Here is an 8,388-nt window from a genome sequence, read left to right as displayed (position 1 = left end):
AGAATATTTTCATACTTAGTTTCCAAGACGTGGTATAACACTATGACACAAAATCAAGGTCATGGTCTAGGACGTGGAAAATTCCTAATGGAAGTTTAAGCTCTTGGATAGTGTTTTTAGAACCCAGAAGTACAAATTTCCCATAGGTAAAGGTTATTGTCCATGAAGAAAAGCTTTATATCTTGGTTTTCGGTAATTGCTGGTTATGTGATGTGAAATTTAATCGGTTGATTAACCCAAATAACACCAGAGATTTGAAATCATAAATTAAATTTTAAAACTTTAATATTTTATTAATAAGTAAAAAGTTTTGTATAAAATTTAGTTTTAGAGTGAATCTAGGAGAGTATAGAATAATATACAACAATCAATTAAAATATTTTATAGAAATTCACATTTGTTTAATGTTCTTTTGAAAGGACGGTGACGCTAAATGAGTCACAGCGGGTACAAAAATGAAGTTTATCTGAAAATTTGGTTAAAAAATTGGCGATCGCAACTAAATGTTATAAATTAATAACATTCATTCAAGGCTTTTGATGGTATCCACATTGTGATGTTACCTAACCAAAGTCCACAATTTTTACCTAGAAGCGATATAGTATAGTAGCTGCTGGAATCAACCAGAACAGTTATGATGACGCTTGATGTATGAAAAGCAAAATTACGCCCTGAGGACTGTAACAGGGTGTCTCCTTAAAGCAGTGATATACCTCTTACAGGTTGAAGCGATGATCTACAGATGCAGTCATCCAAATCACCACCTAGTGGTTAGGCATCAACCGCTCAAGCATGTCAGGAAGAAAAAGTACAAAAAATATACTTTAGATTAAAAGGTCTATCAACCAAGATTGATTTACCTTCACAATAATGCAGTTAAGGAAGCAATTCAATAATACTGGGTAAATCCATTCATCAGAGACAACACATACAATAAATCCAATTTTATTTTTGTGGAACCAATCTATACAGATCGACATCTTCTTGAACCTAGAGTTAGAAGGAGAATCTCATTGAGCAGAGAAAAAACAACAATACATCTAACATCTATACACAATACATTTTCCACTCTGGACAAAATGTTCCAACATTTGTACCCTATATCTGACATAAAGAGAATGGAAATAAATTTAAAGGTCAACATGGCCTCTGTTAATTTCTTAGGACTATGGCTTTCCAATATTATGCATTCATTTGTTACGCTATATGTCAAAATCTTCATGGTTCCAATATCGACTTAAAAAAAGACAAACAATATATTTGGTTCATTTATTCCCTAAGTATTAATCGATCATTGCCATAAATTGAGACTGTCCTACCTGTAAAATTTAATGACGATCGAGACATAACTACTTCCTGTACTTCGACACACATATCCAGGTCATTTAATATAGTCGATGAATCTGTTAAAAAAATAAGATGAAGAAAAAACACAAAAAATAATTACCAGTGATTGTGAATATAATTTAGCACCGAATATTATTTCGAAAAATATGCCATAAATTATTCCACGATTTCTCGGATTATAAGTTGGTTTTATGCAACTGTATCAGTAGTGACAGGTCGTCGCGGAGGCCGCGAAAAACATCAGTTCGCACTGATTAATTGATTGTCATAGTTGTACAAACACTCATTTAAGAGTTCAACGAAATTGGTGAGAGGATATAACCTCAACTGACCGTGGACGAGCTATGATATTAATTGGAATCTGACTCAGTGGAGAAATATTATGTTCTCGGATGAATTAAAGTTTAATATTTAAGGCTCAATATACCCTGAGAAAGTAAAAAATGAAAGGCCCAAGCCTTAGTATTTCAAGGGTAGGTAGGGGAGACTGGGGCCATTCGTTCACAGTTTTGTTAAAAAAGTCAAATTCGCCGAATTTGCCCCTACCCGGGGTAGCTTCGGCATTTGATGGGGCAAATTCGGCGCCATAGTCATGGTAATTATCACCGCAATCAGTCTGGTTGAAATTCAGATCCTCTAAAGGTTCTATTTTGTTTAATGCTTGAATTTTAAGGCTATATTTTCTAGCGGCGGACGTTGACATCTCAAAGCCTCAAACATATAGCTATTTTCTGTCGCATTTTTGTATATAGAATCTCGTTTGGTCGTTTATATGTAATTTTTAACCATATTAAAAGATTATTTTTAAAGACAAACCCAAAAAAAATTTAAGTAAATAATAAAATATCTGCATATGGCCGAATGTGCCCCACTTCAAAATGCCGAAGCTACCCCGGGCATTTTTTTATTTCTATCAATCTTCTAAAAACATTATATTTTAAATTATTTTTATAAGAATTTGCATTGTAATTAACGACGTTTTAATAACACTGCCAGTGATGTACAATGAGAGTTTCATATCGCGATTGCCGAATATGCCTCGATGCCGAAGGTGCCACAGTCTCCCCAACTGAGAAGCATGGAGGGGGGTCATTGTATTGTGCTGTTTTTTTATGGAGTTCGATCTATTTACCAGATTTATGAAGTAATGGATCGGATTGTTTATACAAATGGTTGGAAAACGCTATAGTTCCCTTCGCTGAAGAAAATATATCACTTGTTTTGGTGTTTCAGCTTGACAATAACCTCAAGCAGACAACGACACATGTCAATGATTGGCTGCGAGAGTCAGCACAATCAACAGCAAAAGCAAAAAAAATCAAGAATATACAAACATAACCTCTTCCCAAAGGTTCAGGATGCGAGAAATAATGATTCAATGCCTCTTAGGTGTGCTGCCACAATCAAACATAATGGTAGTGCTGTTGATTTCTAGCAAAATTGACTTATTTAAAAAAATTGCTTTAGTTTCGACCAAAAACTTACATGACATTTCAGTTCCTTTAGTTTTGGCCACCAGTGTATATATATACAATGGCGTCAAAAATAATAAGAACAAGCTTGTCATAATAATTTTAACGTATTTTTTGTCGGAATTGTAAGGTATATCAATTTGAAGGTACATTTATGTACATATTTTGCCTACTTGATAAAGATTCCATTATTAGATGAAAGAACTAATAGAAACAAAATATAGTCATAAAAAAATATAGCCTGCATTTTACTATAAACTTTAAAATGTATGTTAATTTTAGGTACATTATTAATGGGTATATTTTCCTCCCCATTTCGAATTTGGAAACCCCATGTACCCATGTAGGAGGTACCTACCTACGTGTCTCCAATAATGATTTTTATTATTCTACGTTCTAGTAATCAATAGATATTTATTAAAACAAGTAAATATTGGAAATAAAAATTCAAATGTTGGGCATTCTCCTAAAGGAACGAATGTCTTTCATGAAGAAATCCAGTGCATTTTGGCCGTATGTGAGGCAATATCGATTTAAAATGGCATCTACAATAAAAAAAATCGAATGTTTATGTAATACCAAAAATGTTTTTAACAAAAAATGCGCATAGAGATGTCGCAATTCTAGCTGATATAATCCCGAAGCACTCAGCAAAGTTTTTCATGTACAACCCAAGTTCATAAATATTTGTCAAATTGTAAAATTCGTAAAATCCGTCTCCACCTGGCCTTAATATATATATTTTGCATTATTCTATCCAGAAAACATTATTTTAGAAAAATTATTGTCATTTCATCATATTTCAAGGGTCCTGATTTGAACAACAGAATTTTAGCTACGACTTCTAATCTGTACAATCCACGTTCATTTTGTTGAGACAAATATTTTTTAATAATAACTACTATTTCTTACAATAAATAATCCATTTTATATAATATATGTCGTTATAAATCGAACTTGCTTTAGAAGTCGAATAGTTCCTTTAAACAAATATTAATAACATTTTTATCTTGGAAAACGGAAATTCGGAATTTTTTTAGTACATTGTTGACATCAGTTGTTCCCAATTACCCCAAAACAACAAATCCCTAACAAATTGTTAATTGTGAGGTATAATTACATTCGATTTTCCACCCACGTGGAATTTTTGAAGTTTATCTAACCGATGATACATCCAGGGCATACCATGACGTAATGTAAATATCAGACTAATCCGATTTTGAGTCAATCGGGAAGTACAAACAGCATACAATCGCAATATTTTTAAAATTGTAGTTAAAACTAAAACATTTTATTTGTTCTTGAACATCGCAATTTCCTAGAGCCCCAGCCCTACAGTTTAGTTTTAAAATGGTTTCTAAAGTTTATATTATTATGTAAATATGCATTATAAATTCATAGAAGTAAACAAATCTTTCTATAACAACAACGCATTTTTATATTAATCATTTTATTTATATACAACTAAAATTTATATAGTTTTCTTTTTAAAAATATATTCATCGTCTTTAAGATCAAATTACAATATATTTTCTGATAAATACATAAACCCTAAATTAGTATTATTCCATATTTTTTCTTCATACACATAATTTAATTTCCCGCATGAACATCATTTCATAATTTTAATCTCCCCTAAATATTTCCCATTTTATTCATAGCTACAAATAATCCATATTTTGTTTACAACAAACATTTAAAAAAAACTTTCTATTTACCATTTCGACTACTCTCAAAAACATATTCCTTTTGGTTGGGGAACTATTAAAAGTCTATTTATATAAATGTCTACAAATGGTTAAATTCATTAAAATAATTTTCTGAACATATAAATCCAACTAAATTGAAAACAAATGACGGTCAAAAGAAAGTTTGCACACTCAACAATTCGAATCATTGTGAATAGCGGGGGGAATGGGGCTGGTGGCCCAAAAAAGGTAGCAACTTTCAAAATTAAAATTCCAACAAAAGGTAGGTATTTTTTAAGAAATTAATTTGCCTTCTATGCAAACACAAGCATTGACGAGAGAGAGAGGGTAAGACATGGTCGAGGAAATGGTAATGTATGTAGGTAGCAGTGGCTATTAAGACTTGGCCAAGGAATTCGGTAGTATGACTCCCACGCTAGTGTAGAAAAACAAACAAAAAAAAGAGGCAACAAATACTATATCCAATGGATGTCAAATATACTAAATGGAAGAATTATAATGTAATACCTGTAAGTACAAAAACCATACATACACACATGTAAACCCCATACCTTTACCCAACACAAGGAAACCGACAAAACTCTACGATTGGTAATTGGAATTTTGGTCACATACCAATACAAACTACAAAGCATAGCAACAACGTCTCTACGACGCCAGGCGGCTTATTCAAATCCAAACTGTAGATTTTTTCCACTCGCTCCCATACAGTATACGCCATACAGTCGTCTATCTGCATATTCCCCTCCATATATACAATAACGGTTCTGCCAGACAATTAGACAAAGATAGCAAGCATAACAGCGCCACCATGAACACCCAACGAAAGTGAACACTCACACACACACACCAATGGCCCCACTACCAAAGAAGGCGTTTTGGAAACAACACACACAAAAAAACAATAGCCCAGCAGCTAATTGTGGAGCGTGACTGTAGGTGAAGACAACAGCTACAAAGCTACATAAAGCATACCAAATAGTCTCTACTATACGGGCGTGGTATAACCGAGTCGTTGTGTGAGAGACAGAGAGATGATGGCAATGAAACTTGTTTCACCATTTTTATGAATGTACAACAGTAACAACAACGACGACTGCACATTAACACGTCCCATAGCACACAAACTCACACACACAGAGTACTACTTTACTCAGTTACTCAATATTCCACAATGGTTAACTCTCAAATGTAACACTCTTCTCTTCAATACACTCATAGTGAACTCTTCCCCTTTTTATTTCGATGTGTTGTATTATTCACACACACACACACACTATGTTTTGTGGCCAACAATAAGGAAGCAAATGCCAAAGAGCAACAAACCTTATGAGAGTAATACTCGTGTGTTGAGTGATATTGTTGTGCATGTGTAGGACATGGCTTGATTCTGTATGTGTGTGTATGCCGAAGCTCATTATGTATGCGTGCAGCGTCGATTCCGATTCGTGCGAATTGTTCGTTTTGATTGTTTGCCTACTGCTGCCATGGAGACACATGCACGTATTTACACAACTACATTCACATTCACACTGTGCTATACAAAAACAACGGCATATAACAGTCACGTCCCGCCCATTTGCGTACGCAACCTCACATACACTAAAACATAAACAACAACAACGAAAACACATAGAAACGTACAATCAAAAGAAATACTATTTGTTTTTGTTAGTATATAATAGTCAGTGTAATCTCTGTGTATATACTACAAAAGTTGGTACTGAGACTGGATTTCTTGTCATGAAAGAGAATAGAGAGTGAGATTTGTTTTTTTTTCTATTTCTATCAGAGTAAATACATTGTATATGGTTCTTTATCAAAGAAGTGAATTCAGTGAGAGAGGAAAAGAGATTCGAACGTAGGTTTTTTTATTTATAAATTGATATAATATCTTATTGGAAATAATACAAAAGTGTGATATTCAATAGACAAGAGGAAACTAGCCACATTTTAATAATGTGCTATAAAACAACAGTGAGAAATAATTCTTAGTAGTAATGAAAACAACATTACAGGTTGTCCTCGCTTAACGTGTATTGCTAATAGTATATTAAGAAATGGAAATAATATATGTTATTGTTGAATTTTTTAAAAAAGAAAAAAGACGACTTCTACTGATTTGAAATATTTTGACAAATTTCAAAATATTTCAAGAAAAAAAATCAGATGTTATATTATTTATGATATAAATTATTTCAGAATAAAATTAGATTCAGAATGATATGAGGGTATGGTAGACCGAAATCTTTATGCACATTAAGTTTGTCATTCTTTTTAAACGATATTACGATCAGAAATGTTCCGTCAGAAACAGTAACTTAAATGACATATATTTCCGAAGTATGTATTTATTATGCGCAAAACCAATAGGTTTGTGATAAAATAGCTTATATTAATCATTTTGGAAATTGCGTATGATTTTCTCAAATCAATATCAAATTTCAAAAATTTCTTTCCAAAAAAGTTTAGAGTTTTTTATCAGTTCAAGTAAGGATTAGTCAGATTTATGTAAAAAAAATATATATATATATATATATATATATATTCTTCTTGAAAATAACTGTATATGGTGATAATATTGAAATAAATGACGTTTACTACAAGTAGTACATTTTATACAGGTTATGACTTTTACAAGTTTTTTGGCAGTCAAAAACCTAAAAATTCGTCACACGAACCATCTCTGATTACGATAGAATTTAAAATTACTTTTTGGATGATATAATTAAAATCTATATAATCCTATATAATGGTACTTCTCAATTTTAGAATTTTTATAACATATATTCAAGTTTTCTTATACACTCATTTTGCAATATTTGAAGGCCTTAGACATATTTATCAATAGAAAGTAATGTAAAAGTCCAGGTTATTAATCATTAAGCAACGTTTTCTCATTCTCATTTTCTCACTTTTTGTCCACATAACCAAACTTTATCCGGTTTTCAATATAGTTTCAAAATTGACCACACATTTTGTTATAACCACAATAAAAGAATTCGATTTTTACACTGATAAACTGCATACATGTTTGTTTGTGTATCCTTCATCAAAAACAACCCGTTTCAAAACCATATAATATAAAATATGAACTTTCTAAAAGAAAACTTCCTGTATACCTCGACTATAATATCTTTTATGTTCCATTAATTCATGAAAGGAAATTCTATATTGTTTAGCATAACCGGTGTAGAAATTTAAGCTTTTTCGTGAAGAATGAATGAATTCAAATCAATTTAAGGCAGCCCCACATTCTTGATTTGAAATTTAGTCGATATTCTATCGGCTGTCAATTGAACGTGCATTGTACTGACGACTTGTAACGTAAATATTATTTTTGTTACTATATATTGATGCATTCATTGTACAAGACGCTCAATTTGATCCTTGGATATACTATCCCTCGCATCCTTTGGTAAGAGGTTATGTTTGTATGTTTCTGAATCTGTTTTGATTTTGCTATCTATTAGCAAAGATTTTTCAATAGGGTGCATATCTGATATTTGTGCTGGTCATTATGAAACCATGATTTTTGACTCCCGCAACCAATCTTTGACATGTCTAAGGTTATTGTCAAGAATTGCCCAAACAAGCGGTAGGTTTTCTTCAGCGAATCAATCAGACACATTAATTTATAAATATCGTAAATAGATCGAAAGCCATAAAAAGAAAACCAGGATTAATTGAACCTTTTATTTTGGCCTTTTCAAGGTTTTTTTTTTTTTTTTTTTATTTATTTTTTTTTTATTTTTTTTTTTTTTATTTTTTTAAATTTTTTTTTTTTTTTTTTTGTCAGAGCCTTTAACATGAAACTCTAATTTAATCTAGAACACAATATGCTGATATAGTTGCATAAA

This window comes from Musca vetustissima, unplaced genomic scaffold, assembly GCF_032173495.1.
Source record: "Musca vetustissima isolate MV318-11 ecotype Yass unplaced genomic scaffold, APGP_CSIRO_Mvet_v1 utg6936, whole genome shotgun sequence".
Taxonomy (NCBI): Eukaryota; Metazoa; Arthropoda; class Insecta; order Diptera; family Muscidae; genus Musca; species Musca vetustissima.
The sequence above is the reverse complement of the archived record's forward strand: the minus strand, read 5'-3'. Positions refer to the sequence as shown.